The following is a 20,321-nucleotide window of genomic DNA, read 5'->3' as shown; positions in this document are numbered from 1 at the left end:
CATTCAAAGAATTACTTCCTCATGAGGAGGTTCGTTTAAGTGCAGAGTTAGGAAACAAACATCAGAGGGGTTAAAGAGAACCACTTACAAAAAGTAAGGAATACTAAGACACACCAGCCATTATGACAAAATTATTCAAATTGTAGCATTTTAGATGCCATTTGAGATGACTCATTGCATTAGTGAGCAGTTGTTGTCACACTGATGAGTAATTAGAGGTGGTTATGTACTTCACCTAGGCAGTGACACCTTTTAAAGCTAAAAATCAATTCATATAATAAGGACAGACCTGCCGTGGCAAGGATATCAGACGGTTTTAAGGGCTCGTGACCTCTGCCAGGAAGGTTGCGTTTAAGTTGAAAGGATATGTCAACAACAATCAGACTTCAATATAATTTGCTGGAAATCAAGATCATGAGCCCAGGAGGGGATTTTTTGCATAAGTGTAGCACCAAAACCATCGAACCACAAGACCTTGAAGCAAAATTATTTTGCTTTTTCCACACCTCTCTGTCCAAATAGGCCACAACCATTTCCACCTACACAGATATTCTCACACTTCTTTTTACTAACTCCTACGAATTTCATCCAATCTTTACCAAATTTGGTCCAGAAAGCCTACAGGATCGCTCTGTAGAAGGTGATTAATTTTGTTTTTGACATCCCATACAGTTCTCTCTCAGATCTTGGTTTCTCTGTCGGATGTGTCCAAATTTAGATGATGTAGGCACATCCCACCTTTGATGACACTCCTCGTTAATGGTGCACAACAGCAACGTGATCATTTTCACTCTCCTTTATTTAGCAGTCATGAGTCTGACTTGACACAAACTTTGCAAAATTCATCCTTTGAGTTGAGGAAGTGCACAAAAAAATCGAGCAGCTTGTCTGTCTGATCCCAATCTGTTTTCTTTTCTTCGTAAAATAACAAATTCATAACACTGTGCAGTCTGTGTAAATGTATGAGACATCTTGGTGCTTTCTGGTTTTATGGTCTTTGATGAAAAGCAAATGTATGATTTATTAAGGGACTGTATCAAAATGACTTGGATGGGGAGGGAGGGCTTAACGAGACTCTCCTCGGTATCTCAAAGTAATGTGACAACTATATATTACAAAAAGAGGCAAAATACAAAGAATTTAAAATGTTACACCAAACTTTAGACCTCACTGACTTAATGGAGCAATAATTCAGCCACCGTTGTGTACAGCAGACGTGAAAACTGAGAAGTGGGCTGAAAAATGAACTGAGCGGTGGTGCATAGAAATGAAATATAAATCCTGGATGAGAAAAAAATTAAGACCCTATCCTGCTCTTTGCAAAAAAAAAAAAATTATGACAACCTTCCCTTCAGCTAAAAGAAAAATGATAACACCCGTTCCCTTTTCTGACCCCTCCTCGGCCCCAATTAACTTTCATCAGGTCCCTGAAATAAGCGGAAAAACGGTGTTTCCCCTTGTACGGCAGAAGTCTTTGGCTCCACGTCTCTCTCTAATCTGACAGCCAGTTTGACCTCGGTGCCAGCACACACACGCACACACACCAGCTCCTGGAAGCTAAGCACTGCTGTCTACCTCCACTAAATCACCGCAGAAGATCCACCGCACATAAAGACGGTCCTGCGGTGCAGGAAGGTGCCGCCGCAGCCTTTGATGTGCTCGTGGAAAGCTTCCGGGTCAACAGTACTTTTGGCTGAACTTTTTTCACCACAGAGGAAGATAAAGAACTGTACTGTCACATCCAGCGAGAATATCTGGGTTTTTTTTTTCTTCCTTCCCTCAGCTAACACTGCACGGTTGTTTTTGTTTCATCATGTATCTGAAGGCTCTAAAGGCTGCGATTTGATGGAGCCATAGAAGAGGAGCAGAGCTGACCGCAAGCTGTTTCACACTTCAAAAGAAGCACTGTGCGTGTGTGCATGTGTGTGTGTGTGTGTGTGTGAGAGAGAGAGACATGACGAGAAGCAACAAGTGTCTGAATGTTCCAGAAAACCCCTCGAAGATGGCCATCTGGGCTGCGCTGGTATCAGCTCGACGCACACACACTCATAAACACACACATAAAGGTGTCTCCTCGGATGCCGTCTGGTCTGAAAGAGAGAGTTGGTGGTGTGTTTTGTGAACCATTACAGACACACACACACACACACACGCCAAACGTCCGCTCCGTCATAGCAATTGTGTGCCTGTGTGGGCTTGACCATTAGGGAGACTTCAATGGCAGACAGCTGGCGATCAATGATGCACTAGTTGTCCCTCGTGTGCACGTGCGGACGCGCGCCGACATACACGGCGTAAACAACAATGGGTAGTGTTAATTGCCGCGCCAGGTTGCGTTAATTGATAGAGGACAGCATGCTCATGCGCTCACGTACGCACGAGCACATTAACACATTAGCACATGCACATAAACAGAAGCCAATCAGGCAGACTGAGAACGTGTCCCCAGAGAGATAGAGCAGCCGGAGAGCAGGGAGATGGAGAGGTGGTGGTGGTGGTGGAGGAGACAGGGAAGGAGGAGAGGAGGGGGAAGAGAGGTTAAACACTCCTCAGGGACGGCTGCTAGTCAGGGCTCTTAGTTTTGTGCACATAGGCTACGGTAGGTGAGCGGCGCGTGGCGTGCATGAAAACACCAGGTCTGAGAGATTGTCTCCTATTTTTGGGTCTGCTGTGTTTTTGTGAATGTTCCTCTTCTTCAAAAGGAGCCCCCCCATCCCCTCAATCCCCTCATCCCCTCCTCTCCTCCTCCCTTCTTTCCTCACAAACATAAACATGCTTACACACACACACACACACACACACACACACACATAAACACACACACACACACACACACCAGATCTTCAGAGCTCCCTGTGCACCAGCATGTCCCTGTCTTCCACAAATGCCATGAAAAAAACCCACGAGCTGATCACCATAGCAACACGTTATATATCTTCCAGCAATATTTATCCAACCCAGAGAGGAGGGGTTGTGGTGGTGGTGGTGGTGGTGGAGGGTGGATGGAGAGGGGAGGTAGAGGTGGTGGTGGTGGTGGTGGTGATGGTGATGGTGTGCATGTGAGGGGGGGTCGTGATGCAACTCCTCCAGAAATCAAACGGTCATTATAGGAGAGGGGGTTGCGGTTCAGGCGTGCGGCCACAGGGCGGCAGCAGCGTCCAGCGCAGCAGGGCAGCATCACCAAGGCATCGTCACTTCAAGACCAGTGGCTTTCAGTCATGTGCCTCGCACAGCTTACAGTCGTCAGGTTTTCATCCCAACCAAATACTACACCAGCTTATTTCACTTTTTATTAGAGGGGGTGCCGATGAGTGAAATTGGCTTTCGTGGTTCGAGCGTCGGTCTGCGAGCATCCTCGTAGGCACCATGAGTGACAACCACTCGACTAGGCAAGAAAAGGTCCACAAAGATGAAGCGGTCCCATCCTCACGAGCAACACCTACCAGTTGGATGCGGGGCACGCGTTAAAGGATGGAGAAAATGATTGAGGAAGAGAAAAGAAAATGAATGGTGGGGGACAGAAAGAGAGCAGGAATGATCGCAAGGTCCCCCTCCTCCCCAAGCATAAGGATTAGATGTTGTGCTGCTGGCTGCAGATGGGTTTGGGCTTGATTCTGTATGCGTGTGCACAGTGTGTAATGTGTCAGTGTGTGTGTGTGTGTGTGTGTGTTTGCTTGCTTGTGTGGGTTTATTTTTTGGGCTCAGGAAGCAGGTTAAGCAAGGAGGGGGGAGAGAGAGAGAAGAGAGAAGAAAAGGAGGGAGAGGGGAGTGAGGAGGAGGAGGAGGAGGATGAGAGGAGGGAACAGGATGAAAGGATGTAGGTGAGTCTAGGAGGAGAGGAGGCCTAAATCCTCAGTGAGCTCCTGGGAGAGAGCAAGGAGAGACATGGAGAGACTAATGATGTGAGAAAAGGGGAAATGTAGAAAGACAGAAGAAAACAGGAAGAGACTGACAGAGAGTGTGTGTGTGAGCGAGAGACATATAGACAGGAAGGGGAGGTTAACAAAAAAAGTGTAAGTGCAGCACAAGTCTCCTTGCTCACCGGTTTATATAGGAAAAACCCAACAGGACCTGACAAGAGTCTGATAGGATCAGCTCCTCTACGTGTTCACTCACTCATACACACCTACGCTCTTGCCCTCACGCACACACTCACAGTCCCACTTGCCCTCTCTTCAGCACAGCTCCATTTTTACAATATTCTGTGCTTGAAGTGATATTTCGTTTTGGTACATTTTAAATTTTTCAGCAGGCTTTACCTGGTGTGACTTTGTGAGCCATTAGCCTTCGACAGCGCCCGACCTGTACAGTACCTCTGTGGGTCGATCGCTCGAATCCAGGCCCTCACCGGACTCGCTTCACTATTAACTTGGAAAAAAGTGAGCCTGCAAAACAGAAAATGTTGTTTTCAGCCCAGTAGTTTTAACCGTCACCTTGTTGTGCTTTTTTCCCTGGAAGTCAAGGACATGGAGATGTGCAGATGATTGGTGAGTGCTCATGGAAAATGGACAATATTTGGCTAATGGATTAATCATGGAAGTAACATAACACAAACACTTTTTTGTACAAACTTCTTTATGGGCTTTTAGCTGCACGGTAAGCCTGGTGTCTTTTGTTTGCTTTGTTGTGACTTTGTAAAGTCTTCTGTGGTTTTAAATCAGAATAAAACTTGCTTAATTTTTGGCTTGTCATGTGTGAGGACTTGCTACTCCTCTTAGTTTTATATCATTGTCTTCTTTAACCATTGTTGGCATGTTTCGCCCATGCTGGATAGCCAACAGTCGACGGATGACAGGAAATGTGGGAGGAGAGAGATGGGAAACTGAAGGCGTTGTGCCTAATGGTCAGCGCCTGAGCCCCGAGACCGCCAGGACCTGTCGTTTTATATCACTGTAGATTTATTATCTTTGGGGGTTTTGACTGTTGGTCAAACAAGACATGCCATTTCAAGACGTTCCTTTGAGCCATGGTAACCAGTAATGGACAGTTTTCTGTTTTACATCTTATTGATAAAATGATTTAAAAACAGTCAGGTAATCGATAAACGTAAAGCTGCTACATGCAATGTGAGAGGTGTTGCTTGTAGCAGTGACACTAAGAAAACATTACCACCCAACCCCTAAGCTCTACAGCCTACAGCCTTTTAGACTCTTTCAGCTTATTGTTTTGTTTTTATTCGCTCTCACTAACTCTCATCAACCTCATTTCCTGCAGCTATAAAAGCCCATTTCACACCACTTCACACAGCAAACAAACAAAATCGGGGACTAATTGGTGAAGACACAGGGGCGTTTGGCTGGTGAAGACTCAAAAATTGTTCTCAGGAGTTGGTGGACACCAAATCAGAGCTAGAGAGAAATACTGGATGTAATATTTGATTTAATTTTTGCTTTAAGTAATCATTCTGAAGTAAATACTGGTTGCACAGTGTAATGGCTGAAGAAAATTACACTATTCGCGTGTAGATTGTTTTCTTATAGGCATGTCACTGGGCTGGAGTTTCCCCCAAAAAATGAAGGTCGAATAACGACACAAAAGAAGCACGTCTGCCATTGCACAACCAAAACAGGAAGAGGCGTTGTTTTCCCCAGGTAACGGTGAAACAACTGTAATAACTGTGGAAACAAGAGTGAACGTAGGGCATTCACTTGATGGAGAGCGCTGGTGTTGCGTCAAAGTCTGTTCCCCCAGCTGATATGTGTTTCCCCTTACCACTGGGACTTGAGACACTTCAAAACCAAAAGCATTTCTTTCTACTAGATCAGTAAATAACAAAACTGCCTACTTAGGCCTTTTCATAGCACTTAGATCAAGGTGGCCATGTTGCAAAGGCTGTCAACAGAAAGTTTAAAAGTTGTCTATTTCTGCTTTAACATTCATCAGGTCACCAGAAACATGACTCGAAGCTAAAGATGTCAGAATGCATTAAAGTAATATAGCACTTAAATGTAAAATGTAGGAAATTCCTGCTTTCATGGAGAAGGGAGAGACACAGCAGCCGTTTACATGCGGGCATAAGCCCAAACATTTTTGGACAATCTTTCCTCAGACATATTTACACAAACTCGCCCAATCACTGTGTGAAGTTGGTTAGATTGTCCAACGAGCTCTTCGGCTGAACCACACTGACAGTTTTCTGTTCCCTCTTTTGCAACAACTTTATACCTTGTTGATATTTCAGTGTTGTGTTTTTGCAGGTGATCCTCATATAGGATGACTGTGAAAGAAGCTTATTATGACCCATATGTACTTTTGTGATTAGGCGGCAACCTCTAGTGGTTGCAGTAATTATTACGACAGCAAAGGAGGAAGTGAAGGGAAGTAGTATAAAGAACTACAAGGAGGTCTGGGTGGATGGAAGTACGGGACTTTCATACTGTTCGAAGTGTGAAACCAAGAGTCAACGGTGAGTTCTTTCAAGTTAAACCTAACCAGTGCAAGCGTACAACCACGGATATATGTTGTTTTGGGAGTCACTGCCAATCGACCTATCCAGTTGTTTAGGTATACGGATGTGTTTTTGGCTTTTTCTGCTGTCATTAAGTGGCCGGGAAAAAAATCACACATGTTGAGTGAGGCTGTCCAGCTGAGAAAGGAAGACCCTAAGCCTATTTGAGATGAAGAGACTTCAACAGAAAGGTTCGAGCTAAAAAAAAAGGTCCAGTGCAGGAGGAGCTTATACCGCAGAGAAGTACAAAAAAAAATCCCAGAAATCCTTTTGGTGACTCGGGATGAGGAGGCAGATCAGCGACCTGCCGGTGCCCAGCAGGTAGAGGGACCCAGCGCGAGATTACTGTCGGAGGGTGGGAGGATAATTTTCAGGAAGTACTAAACCTGCTAGACATATAATTTGGGAGGTAGAACTTGAATATTCAAGAGAGTCTGAGTCCATTTCCTTAGTGGAGGTCAGTAAGAAAGCTTGTTAGTGGAAAGGGCATAATTTTCATTTCAGCTTCGGAGGAGATTTCTACTGGGAAATGCTCAAGCCACTACAATTATATTCTTCAGCGATGAGAGCACTGTGCTCTTAATGGGATACTATTCATGTGCGTAATATACTGCTTATACTCTGTGTCTGGCACTTAACATGACATACTGACCTGAATGGTGAACTCGGACTGAGGGGGAATGTTAATTGAAATCCTGACTAACACGGCAACAGTGGACATGTGGGAATACGTGCCACACTGAACGAAGAAAAATAAATCTTCTTAATTAATCAGGAGATAAGACAAAAGCATTTGTTCTCTGATGACCCAGGGAATAGTTAAAACGATTGCGACCATTTTTCCGTTGCGTATGGGTTTAAAACAGCAAGATACAGTACAGAACATTGTGCTTTGGACAGAACCAGGCTGACTGTTTAAAGCTTGGCTAACCTTGTCATCACTCCAGCTCCATGCTTACATTGATCTTTTCATCCAACCCTTGTAAAGAGAGCAAACGTATACATCCTGCACTGTTTAAGTATTCCTTAAGAAAACCGCTTTCCGTCACTTGTAGAGAAGAATTGTTAAAGCAGCTATAATCAATACTTTTTCTAATAACAGTGCATCACCGTCAGCGCAAAAAGGGTTTCTCGTATTGATAAGCCTTTTCAGCTCGTTGCTAATCTGTCGACTTTACTGTGTCAGTTCGCTCTGAGTGTTGTTTTTTCCTGCAGCAGAAGGCTAAAAAGCCACAGTACACTACCTGTACCAGCAACAAAGAGAAACTGTTAGCGACTAGCTGGTAAACATACCCGAGCATTTAGCAGCTACGGAGCCAGATATTTTTCTCAGGAAAATAGAGTTAAAAGAGGCCAAGTGAAGAAAAATACAAAAAAATAAATAAATGACGATGTTGCTGCTGGATTAATTTGACCGGATTTCGGGAATGAAAACCAGTGACATTAGCTGTCAGTATATAACTGATATTTCTTGCCTCATGTTTGTATTTTATAAAACATGGCTTGGGATAATGAATTCACAGGCTCTGTAATCACATCGTTACCTTTCCTCCTCTGTCTCCTTCATCCTCGACCTCTCCAGTCTCCCTCCTCCCTTTCCTTTACAGTCTTTTGACAAGACATTCGTGCAGATGCTGTGGATTCACTCCCTTGCTAGCTAATGGCCGAGTTTTCGCCAGCAAATTCTCTCAAACTAGCTCAAGTCAGTAGTAAGAAGTCACCAGCAGCTCCGTCTGCACAACAGGTTTGACATGATGATAGGCTCTGCTGGTTGCTCTTGAGTAGCCGAGTAAAATGTTTTACGTTTTACAGATGTAATATGTAAGAATTCTGCATTGTGATGTCTAAAAACAACTAGACCTTTGTTTTATATGTTGTTGACGCGTGTACTTATATTATCCCAAATGTTTCCAACAAGTTTACTCAAGGTTACGGTGCGTTCCATTGAGTTAGCATTCTCTACATCCGAGATAGGGAAGTCGGAGCCAAGGAGACTAAACCTAATATGAATAAAACTTTAACACGTTAAGTCGTCCGTCAACATGTATACCTGAGTCATGTCAAATAGATTTTCATCAGCAATGGTGGCTGTTAAATGTGTTCTTCATCACCAGCAAGTCGCTCCAATGAAATTGGGAAAAGTCCAGAAGAGCTGCAAGATTAAAGATGTATTTCCATTCAAGTTAGCCAGATGCTAAACCGGAAGCTGGCTGTGTGGGTGAGGATCTCAATCTGATCACTTTATAACAGCATCCATATGACTATAAACAGTCAGTGGATACATGTTTAGATTAACAGGTGGAAACCAGGCGAAACATGTTCGGAATCCACACAGATGTCAACGTTATGATGTGTACTGCCATGCCTCTTTTGGTTCTGTAACGCCGGCATGCTGTATGAAATGACACATTAGAGCGGCTTTAAGCCGGCGCTGCTTGGTTCACTGTGAACGAACAAAGGGGGCGTAAAGGTGAGCCTTCTTTGCGGCGACAGTGCAGAGTCTCTGTTTGAAAAGGGCTATAGAAATGCACAGCAATCCACCTCCAGCGCTGTGTCCAAATTTTGATATAACGTCCTTGGTATCCACCGTTAACTATCAGCCGCTGCAGGAATCCAGTTTAATCTATCTGCAGTGATCACTGAATGGTAAAGTGAAACTCTCTGTAATGTACATACCTGTCTGCTGTGTGAACGACCATAATGTGTGAACCGGTGGCTGCAGACTCTCTGTCCGTCTGTCTGTTTCTCTCTCTCTCATACGTTTGAGGAGAGGTGAGATTGTCATGGACACTCTATAGAGTTAATTGAGTGGGATAAATGATTTATATGAAATATTAGGCATGACAAGTCTCCTTGCCTCCTTATAAAATTACACCTGTGGGAAGTGGAAGGTGCGGGGGAGGATGAGATTTATCTTGACATGCTGTTGTGCTTAAAGGATAAGTTATGAATTTTTCAAACCTATACCGACTCATATGCCTTTATGTAGAGATACTGGTCACTGTAATCATTCATCCTCTTCCTGGCTGTTAAGAGATTGTTAAGACAGCACAACTGGGAGCCTGTTCATATTCTGCATGAAAACAGTTAAAGCTGCTGTAAGTTGTATATTTTTGTTGACATAAGTGTTAAATAGAGAGGAGTGAGGGGATTGCTGACTACAAAATGGACAGGAAGTTCGCTAAAACTTTGACGCTTACAGCAGCTTTAAGGTCATAATTTAAGATAATTATTTAAATAACTTGGATTACTGGTGCGTTCAAATAATCTGAATTGAACGGAGCAAAACTTCAAGTTGGAGCTCCACCTTTAAGAGAGAGAACAACAGCCGTGCTTGCAAATCATGTTGCTGGAAAAAGGGGTCACGTGAAATGCAGAATCCATACGCTAACCAGACTACTTAGCATCACAAAAAGGTTCAATTATAGTACGTTATGACACTTTTGGTATAATAGATCGTACAGAGGGCGCAATTGTTGTACAAATTCAATAATTATAGGACAGCTGGCATCGCTCTTTTCAATGTTGAGCAGATTTCAGGAGTATATTCTTCGCTCAGACATGGATGGTGGTCCCCATTTTAATAAAGGAGCCTGAAGTCAAACTGTATTGAGGTTTTACACTGCTGAAGGCTGATACAGTAGTCATCCACCACATGAGAAAAGCTGCTCAGCTTCTTTTAGATCAGCAGGCTTTTCTTGCTGAATCTCTCTTCAGAGTTGATTGAAAAGGCAGTTATTCAGTTTCTCCACACTACAGATTTATATGTCTAATAGTGTGAACTGTGATTGAAGTGTGGAGAAATTAGTTTGTGAAGCACTTTGAGCGCTGCCTATTTTTATACCTGTGCACACCTGGATAATCACTGCAGAAAGCAGCCGTGGCTGTCAAGAATGCGGTGGTAGTTTTGGAAAGTTTAAAAATAAGGTGATGCGGGAAACCTCCTGTCCAAACACCTGAAGAGCTTTTCATGTCTTTCAAAAAGAAGACTACACTCAACTGTTGACTCAGGAGGCACCATGTTGAATCTGTTCTGACCACAGAGCCGTGGACCAACAGCTTTTCCTCACACAGATAACAGGGGAGTTCAGGGAATTTGATAATCCCGTGTAAATGTGTTTTGTGGATTTAATAACGGCTTATCCCTGTTTTCCCTGAGGTGTTCTGTCAGAGGTGCTGCAGGAGTGCGAGGTGCCAGGGTCACAGCTATGAGCCTTCAGTCCTTTAACCCTCGGGGAGAGAAAGCAGCACTCGCTCTCCTGGCATCAAGTCAATCCTAAACCCAGGAATCCCACAGGAGCTTCTGCAAGAGTTTTTCAGGGGAAGTTGCTCGGAGGAAGTCATGCAGGCAGCTCTGACCAGGATAAATGTCTAGAAAGTGGATGGGTGGATGCATGGAAAATTAACCTTACAGCTACATAATGAGGATGAACTAATGGCTGGACTTGAATACAAACTAAACTAACGAGGGGATGAGGTGCAGGTGGAGAGAGGCGGAGAAACACAGGTGAGGGGAATGAGTTAGGGGAAACAAGAGAGCAGGGAAGGAGCTGATAAACTGGGAAAACCACAGGGAACAGGGCTGATGAGGCTGATGTGAGACAGGTGTGGATGGAAGATCAGGTGGAGGAGGAACAGGAGAACAGGAAGTGGAAAGGAAAACACGACAAGTGAGGGTGAATCTACAAAATAAAACAGGAAATGAATCAAAACAAAACCCCAAACCATGACACACCTGATATGCACAGATATTAAAAATTTTCTAGAGATTATAATGCAGAAACAAACTGCTTGAGATCATTTATAATAATTAATGTCCTATTAAGTTTATTCCACGATGATTATTTTAGACAATGAAGTTTATTGTTAAACTTCAAAACATCCTTCCTCTGTAGTGATATATTGTCACAAGAGTTTGTTAAACACATTTTAAGGGATCATTGCAAAAAAAATCAGCCGATTTATCAATATCAGAATTTTTTGCTTCATATTTCAAGTTAAATTCAAGTTTAAATTTTGGAAATTTGTGTACTACTACAAAATGCTGTTCCTTCCAGCCCCTGGCAGGGCGACACCAGAAGGCACCAAAAAAAAACAAAAAAAAACATGAAACTTAAAAACAGAGCAAATAGCAGCATAATATGTTTAAGTGCATAAAAAACTAAATAGTAATATTGGTATTTGTAAAATACTTGCATGGGTACAGTAATTTCTAGGCTGAAAGCTTTCAGATTAGCTCTAAAACAATGCCTGAACCCGTGCTCCATGTGGTGTTGGTGGGAGCCCACCTTTAATTACTCAGCGGGGTTCATCTCTAATGGTTAAACAAAGGCTTTTGTGCTGCGCCGCAGCCTGAATTATGAATTCAGAATACATAAGTGAGTCTCACAATGCGGCATTATAGTGATGATCTCCTTATTTATAGCTAATGTTTCTGACCTCAAAGCCCGTCAACCTTTCAAAGACAGACTTCAGTGAAGAAGGACAGCTGCTCTGTGATTTTCACGCTCTAATGAAAGTGTGCCATAAAGTGATGTTCCACTTTAATATAAGTGTACGTGACTTATCTGTAATTCATGCATTATTAGGTGCAAGACTCAGCATGAATTAATGTATGAATAAATGCATGACATATGAACTCATGAGAGGTCCATGCTAATTAAAGGGTGAAATCGTATTTGGCACAAATCTCTAACTTAGGATTATTAACTAAAACATGTGTAACTGATGCATCAATTAACCTGTTGGGTCAAACGAGCCCTCGGCATTACTCCACGGTGACTTGTGAGGTCATAAGTCACATATTTGGTTGAATTTTAAGTCCTCATATTTGTTATTCAAGTCTGACTTAACCATGCAGTGATTGATTCGGACATGTACATCAATTACAGCAGCCTGAATCTCCTCTGAGACCACAGCACTTCTTTTCAGTCATCTCACACACACTCCTGCACGACTCCTCCTCCGTCTTCATCTGTCAAACTACTCTCTGGATTTCTAGTTACTTTATAAAAACTGTGAGAGGATCAAAATGTATTCAGAAACTGTGTCTTCAAAAGATCCGCCAGGACATCCGCAAGGTTGTGATGTCACAACTACGCAGTAACCGCCCTCAGCCCCGCCTCCAGCACGGTCGTGGCTGCATAATCATCGGCAAAGCTGGTTTGGTTACATGGTGGCTGGTGCCTTTTCAGGCCTGTGAGAGCTGAACCTGAAAATGAGCCTTTGATTTAAAAAAAACATACTATTAAAAACACATCGGTGATAAACATCAATGCGTGGGTGACTGGGTTCCTTCATTACGATGAACACGGACATGGTCGTTCAATACATTCACCATACATACATACATCAAGGGGTTAAATTTGGCCGGGGCTGTCTGTGGATCTGCCCCGGCACATAGGCCTACGCTCTTCTCTGTCATCAGGGGACGCTTAACTTCGCAAAAATAGTAGAGGGGGATGAAATATTCAGCAGTTCAGCAGTCTCAACGTCTTACCCTCTTTCCTTGCCAGCGCGGTGTCCGTTTAGACCAAGTTCCCTCATCCTCCTCCTCCAGCCGAATCGCAGCTACCAATACTGTACAGACATACGTTGATCCCCTCCAAAATGTCATATATGGTTTATCGCAGTAAATAAATGTATTATTCTCTCCTTTAGTGGTAACAGCACCATTCTATATTTGATACAAATAAGCAGATGAGTTTATTATCGTCAGCTGTAGTTTTGGGCATTGCCGCCGTTTTACTGTCAGAGCAGTTGGTTGTCTCACTATATTTTATTTACGGTTTGTCAAATGATATCAATCAGATTTTGTAGTCTGTGGGCACACGTGCACTCATGGCAACCTTGAAACCACACAGCCCCTCCCCCCACATAACACATCCCATATTTACCACTGCATACGTCATCCTGCTGTTGCATAGACCACACCACAAATGTGTCTTAATCCACAGAAGAAAATTGATCCTGACAAATGTACAGATTACTCCTGTTTGAGTAACTTTTGCTGGAAACTACAGTGCCAATCTGTTTTCGGAAATAACTGAGCTTTTTCTTATAATGAGCTGTTTTTAAACATTTACAACTTCAGTAGGAACCAATTTGCTGTGGGGTGGGGGCTGAAAGCCACAGAGAGGGCAAGAAGTCAGAAAGTATAGAGAAATAGACTTAAACATCAAAAGATTTTTTGTGAATTAAAAAAAGGGAAAGAGCCTTTTCATTTAAAGAGTATTAACATGCAACCAGGAAACCAAGAGATGAGACAGTGTGAAGTGAACCTCTCTAATGAAGGAAGTGGCTGAACATCATTCTGAAAATCCAGAACACTAAATCTGATTAAAGAAAATGAAAAAGTGGATTTTTACAAATCCCATCACAATGACACTACTCACATAACTATATCAAGAATTACAAGATAAAGAAACCTTAAGTTGTATATAAGGATGCTCCGATCGATCAGCCACCGATCATTATTGGCCAGTATTTGTTTTAAATAGTTTGATTGGTGGTCTCTTTAAAGAGGAGCCAATGTGCTTGGGGCGAACACACTATTGCTTAGCAAATAACAAACTGAACTGACTACACTGACTGTAACGCAGCTCGTCTTCTCATGCTGTTACTGTAGTTATTTCTCTCTCAGCACTGGTATGCAAGGCTGAGAAAAATGTTAAGCTTCTGAAATATTCCCACTGAACCGTTCATCTATCCCCTCAGTCACAAACAAACTGTCAGGAACTTGCAGATATTTAGCAATGATTAAACCAAGGGCACTGAAAATCTGTATTTGATATCAGCATGAGGAGAGCCAGTGAACTTAGCTTAGCAGCTGGTGAGTCCTGTGGTGTGTTTGGAGCAAAGCTAGAAGAGCTAAACACAAAGCAGGACTGAGAGTCTTACCACAAAGTTTACAGCAAATACATTTACTGAAGTACTTCATCTGAGCACAGTTCAGAGGTCAGAGTACTTTCAAGCAAAGGGGTTGAAGAATCTTGGGATCTATATTTGTACCCGTACCTTTGGTCACAAGCTTCAGGTTGTGACCGATTGGGCTGGATCTTACACACAAATGGACGCATGCACGGACAGCTGCAGACATGCAGTAGTTCTGTTTTTACTACTTTCTGGAGTTCACTTGGAGGAAAGTGTTCCACATGTGCGTCGACAACTGTTGTTGCAACAGTTGCCGCAGTCACAACAAATTGGGGGTTCACGTTTGTCCACACAGAGCCTACGCCTACACACTGTGAAAAAATTTACATCACATAGGCCCTAGAAGACTCTTGTATGCTCATGGAGAGTATAATTTTGGCTTTAGAGATAACGTGAGGAGCTTAGGCGTCCGGAGGGAGCTCAGAGTAGGGCCGCTGCTTCTTCTCATTAAAAGGAGCCAGCCTAGATGGTTCAGGCATCTGATCAGGATGCCTCGTGGGTGCCTTCCTTTTGAGGTTTTCCGGGCACGTCCAACTGGAATGAGACCCCGGGGGTAGATCCAGAGCTCACCAGAGGAATTACATATCTCTTCCGGCCTGGGAACGCCTCCGGATCCCCCAGGAGGAAACGTAGGGTAGAGGGAGGTCAGGAATACCCTGCTCAGCCTCCTGTCACTGAGATCCGACCCCAGATAAGCAGAAGAAAATGGATGGAAGGATGATAATAATGATCACTGCAGCCACATTTGGTGAGTTTTGAGGGTGAGAAAAGGGTTCATGAATTTTAAAAGATCTGGTCAGCGAACACTTTGTGTGTCGAAGCAAAAATGATTCACAGTTTAGGCCACATAGACTGTTGTGGTGCTTAACTGTGTGAAGAGTGAACAAAAAAGCTGTAATTCATGCTGAGTCATGAATTTATTAATTCATTAATTACTGATGATAAGTTATGTACACTTTTAATAAGTGCTACCAAAAAAAAGTTACACCTGCGCTACAGTGTTTCATCTTCATATTTTCTCTCCTTCCTCATCTTCCAAAAATCTGCTTTCGTGACAAAATGCTAAAAATGTGTGTGTGTGTGTGTGTTTTCACAGTGATATCACCTGATGTTACTTTTAGAGTGTGACAAGTGCGCGGTCCAACTGTCAGCTTAAGTTAAAGCCTGAACCTCAGGCCAGTCTGCACGATGTGAGCGCGTGTGTGTGTGTGAAGGCTAGGATGCTGACGCTGAGTCCACTGGGGTACACACTATTAGGCTTTTTATAAGAGCTGTCATATGCACGCAAACAACACGCACACACACACACACTCTGCAGGTACCGAACACTCTAAAACAGTGTCGCCCTCTCTGTGTCCCTGCTGTGGATCGCTAAAATGGCGGTCATCACTGTCACTGACGTCAGCGGAGTGCCAGTCGGCTGATGACAGTGTTTCTGCTGGCGTTACAGGTATGTGACAAACTTCTCTGTGATGAAATACAACCTGACAGATTCGGGAAAAGGAGTCGGACAGCTGGAGGGCAGAGGGGGCACTAATATCTTGTAGAAGTCAAGTCTTTGTCCGTGCCATCACCCCTCTTACAATTCTAATTTGACGGCTGCCACCGTTCACTATCCCTCTGATTTCCTACCTTGTCTTCATTCCCTCTCTTGTTCAGCAGCTTCTCTGTCTCTTTCTTCTGCACTCTATATCTTTCTTTCTCTCTCCTCCTCCTACGCGCGCCCCCTCACCTCTTTTCTCTCACCGTTTGATCAGCGGAGCAGCATCGCAGCAGGAGTATTTAAGGAAAGAGAAGGCTCCCCTGCTTTATTCGCTCTTTCTTACCCCTTCTGTCTTGCATCTCTCTGTGCTCTCATTTGCTCGTCTTCCCTATTTTCTTCTCACTTTAATATTCCTTCTTCACTTCTCTTTCACACACACTTTTGCTTCCAAAAAAGTCATCACAATGTCGGATTTAAAACAGTAACCACGATGCATGTAAGCGTGTCCCTGTGTGTGTGTGTGTGTGTTTTCTGTGTGTGTGTCTTTTAAGTGTGTGAACTAAGAGGGTAGGCTACAGTAGCAGTGTTCAATTACACAGCAGGAGAGTTGCCTCTGAGTCACTCAAACTAATGTGGCCTGAAGGTGCAGCTCCAGAGACCTGCAGTGTGTGTGTGTGTGTGTGTGTGTGTGTGTGTGTGTGTGTGTGTGTGTGACTTGTGCAGTGTGTCTATTTTTGTAGACCTCAAATATATGTAATTAAATATGCATTAGATTATTGTTATTATTACTATTATTATCTTATTATTTAATATGGTGTTCAATGAATCAAATGAAACAGGAAGTGATGCTTGCACAATTGGAACAGCAGCGTATTATCTAAAGGATGAGGCTGGCATATTCCTCCTATTATTGTCAACAAATCCCCATAAAAAGACCCCAACCAACAAAGACTTTTTGTTCACCTCACATGTACTGCCTGTGTAGCAAAATCCTGCTTAAAGCCTGTTTCTTCTACAGCACAACGTCGTCCAAAATGAGCCAAAACGTTGCTCTGGATGACACATGATATTTGCTTGATCACCATGAACATCAGCTCTGTCGCTTCTTTTAAATCCAAGAGCGACAATTGTGTATTCACTCGCCAGTGAAATTAGTATCAAACAAACACAATGTTTACTCCTGCTTGGGTAACTTTAGCTAAAAGCTACAGAGCCCAGATGTGTTAGGAAGTTGGAGTAGAAGGGTAAGTAGGGTAATTGGGTAGGTTTTGACCGATCATATGTCCCGCCTGCCTCAGTTACTGTCGGACAACCTTGACCACAACAAACATGGCGACGCCGGCCCCATGTGATGTGTCCATAAAGACTGCGGCATCAATATAATGTGACTTTACATTGTTACATAGTAATGTTACCTTTGAAAAAACATAAGCGTCTTTGGTGATGGAGCTGACGTTCGGTTGATGGTGAGGTCTACCACACAGCCTTATCCACGTTCACACTCACTGAACAGCGTAACAGGCAGCTTTGCCGGGGTGTGAGAATAAACTGTGCTTTAACCTTTTTCCAGCTGAGGAACGTGTTGATACAGAGTCTTAGTACAGTCAGCCCATCCTCATCAGTAAAACGACCAGTAGCCGATAGAAGCTTATCATGATCTATATTGATGGTTCTTGTTAGACGGTGACCTCTGGTCGTCGCAGTAATTGTTACAGCAGTAAAAGAGGAAGGCAGGCGAAGTAATATAAAGACCAAGAAAGTCAACCTGGGAGGAGGTGTGGGAAGGATGGTCGGGTCTAACAAGCACAGGACTTACAGCCAGGTGTCCCGTGTGAAACCAAAAGTCGACTGAGTTATTTTAACTTACTGACATAGTAACTTCCATACCATACTACTACATACTACTTACTAACATAGGTGGTAAGTTAACATCTGAGAAACTCAATAAACATCATATCCTGGTTCACTTTAAATCTACCAACACGCTGAGGCAGAAACTTGTCCCTTAGGACAAAACACCCAGGAATAAACAGAGTAATGTAGTTTGTGCTGTTCAATGCAGACAGGACTGCACAGGAGGGCCAACTCCTCAGGTCAAGACTCTGCTGTCCACCTACATCTGAAGGAGAAAAATCATTTCTTTGAGGACAACAATGTAAACATCTTGGCCAGATGGTTTGAAAGAGGAGTAAAGGAATCCATCTATGTCAAACTGGAACGACCGTCTTTGAACAGAGGCAGTGGTCTACAACATTACTTATCACCCACCTACAATGCAGTACTGAGTTCCCTCCCCAGAGAGCTTAACAACCATTCACACCTGGTCTCACCTAGGCCTAGCAACCCACATGAAGGCCGCTTAAGTCAACGACCCACAAGTGGCCCTACCGACTCTGAAACTCAGAGCTCACGTGTGTCCTTAACGACTCTATAAGTGCACTCTCACACAGAGTTTAAAAGCCTGCAACTCCCCCCAGTTAGTGAGAACTGAAGAAGCCTCTTGAAGAAGAAACTCAAACAAGTCCAGTTGCCGACGATACAGCACTTAGAATTACCAGGACCTGGATGACTGAGAACCTTCATCAACGACCAACGTAGTGAAGTTACGTCACGCACACGATGTAACCGAAGCTGTGTACGTAACGCCAGAACATTTGTAACTGAAAATGCAGTGATATCGTGGTTTGGGTAAAATATTTATGTTTTCCTAAACCTAACCACGTGTGATGAAGGTCGCATACCTGTCGCTGGTATGCTGCAAAGATCATGTTGTTTTGGGAACGATGACGTGCTGTATGTAATTTTGGGAGTGACTCATTGACTCAGTCAGTTGTTTCAGTACATTATGATCCTGTCAGACAGAGGGGGGGGGGGGGGGGGGTAAGTAACATTAAAGCTATATGAGAAGAAACAGTGTCAAGGGGTTACGTTGTATTCTATGTGTTCATGTTTTAAACAGTATGGAGCATTTCGCGCTGCGGTGGGCTGTAATGTGTGTGTGTACAGTACGGTATAGAAGCAGGTTGTTGGGACTTTGTTGCTCAGAGCTGAATTCTGGCATTGAGGCTCAGGAGATGTTACACAAGACAAAATTGTTCATTGGATGCGACAACTACTCTCACCGAGCTGCAGAGCGGCGCCTGACAGCCTCATACACCTCATCAAGTATTTAATGCAAACTATGTTTCATGCATGGCTGTCTGCGTGTGCTGTACGTCGCTCTTTGTGAGTGTGTGTGTGTGTGTGTGTGTGTGTGTGTAAGAGAGGGAGAGTGCAGTTGAACAACTCTTGATAAGAGCCATACACCAGCAGAAGACGGCAGTGGATCCTCTCAGTCTCCCTGACGCACACGAACACACACACACACACACACACACACACACACACACACACACACACACACAGATGATGCCTCCAGAGTTCAGCTGGCTCTGCCCATTGCCGTGGGCACTGAGCCTTTGTGGAGCACTGCATTGTGGGTATTGTTACGCACCAAGGCCGTGAAGAGCGTTACAGAGAGTGAGAAGATAAGAGGCAAGGATTTGCGTGAGAGTGACAAAGAGCACAGATGTGAAGAGAAGAAAATGTGCATATTGTCAACAAAGTGTGGCATGACATCTTTTACTGTTTGTTTTATTCAGGGACGAGATGATGTTTAAAAACTGTGCTTTGAATTATTTCCTACCAAAGGTGTTTCTGATTGGCTGTCAGGTGTCCGTTAGGCCCGTTAGGCACGGTCTGGACATCTCACATTACGCAGCAAGTTTATGTCCTGATCTTGGCCGGAGTGACAGTTCTGCTTGGTTTATCGCTCGCACTGAAGGAACGGAGAGTGCAAGAGCGGCAAGGTGACAAAGCGCCGTAATGACCTGCTGATCAGTGACTCCTGAATCATCCAGCGGGCGCAGGTCCTTAAAACCATGTTTCAGGATGGTTGAAAAAGAAGTCATTGTTAGAGAATACATTGACTTGGCCTTGTACCTTATTACTGAGCACAGAAATATGTCAAGTCAAGGACTAAAGGGACTCCTAATGTGGGAAACTGGATTAGGGACATAAGAAGAGTTACAGCCCAGACATGCATGATACCTGTTAAATGAAGCCTACTGAATTTGGTGACTCTTGAGACTTTGGCTCCAATAAAAAAGAGCAAATTCCATTTAATTTTAACAAAGTGGGATGGGGCCCACAGAGGGATCACTTGAAATGTCTTTGTTAAATCTGTATTTCTTTCCCAGTGATAATAACACCAGTTTAAGGCATCTCTAAAACATGTAAAGCAGTTTTAAAACATTGTTTTCCAGCCGCCTCTTGAAAATGATAATGACAAAGACCCTGTTTATGTAAAGGCCTCCACTGGCTGCGGTCAATGGAAGTAAATGCCAAGCATTTAAATGACAGGTCAGATGTAGGATGTCAATAGCACTTTCACATTTGATGAAGTGGAAGAGTGGTCAG

The sequence above is a fragment of the Pagrus major genome, chromosome 1 (assembly GCF_040436345.1).
Source record: "Pagrus major chromosome 1, Pma_NU_1.0".
Classification (NCBI taxonomy): domain Eukaryota; kingdom Metazoa; phylum Chordata; class Actinopteri; order Spariformes; family Sparidae; genus Pagrus; species Pagrus major.
This window is presented reverse-complemented; position numbering follows the sequence as displayed.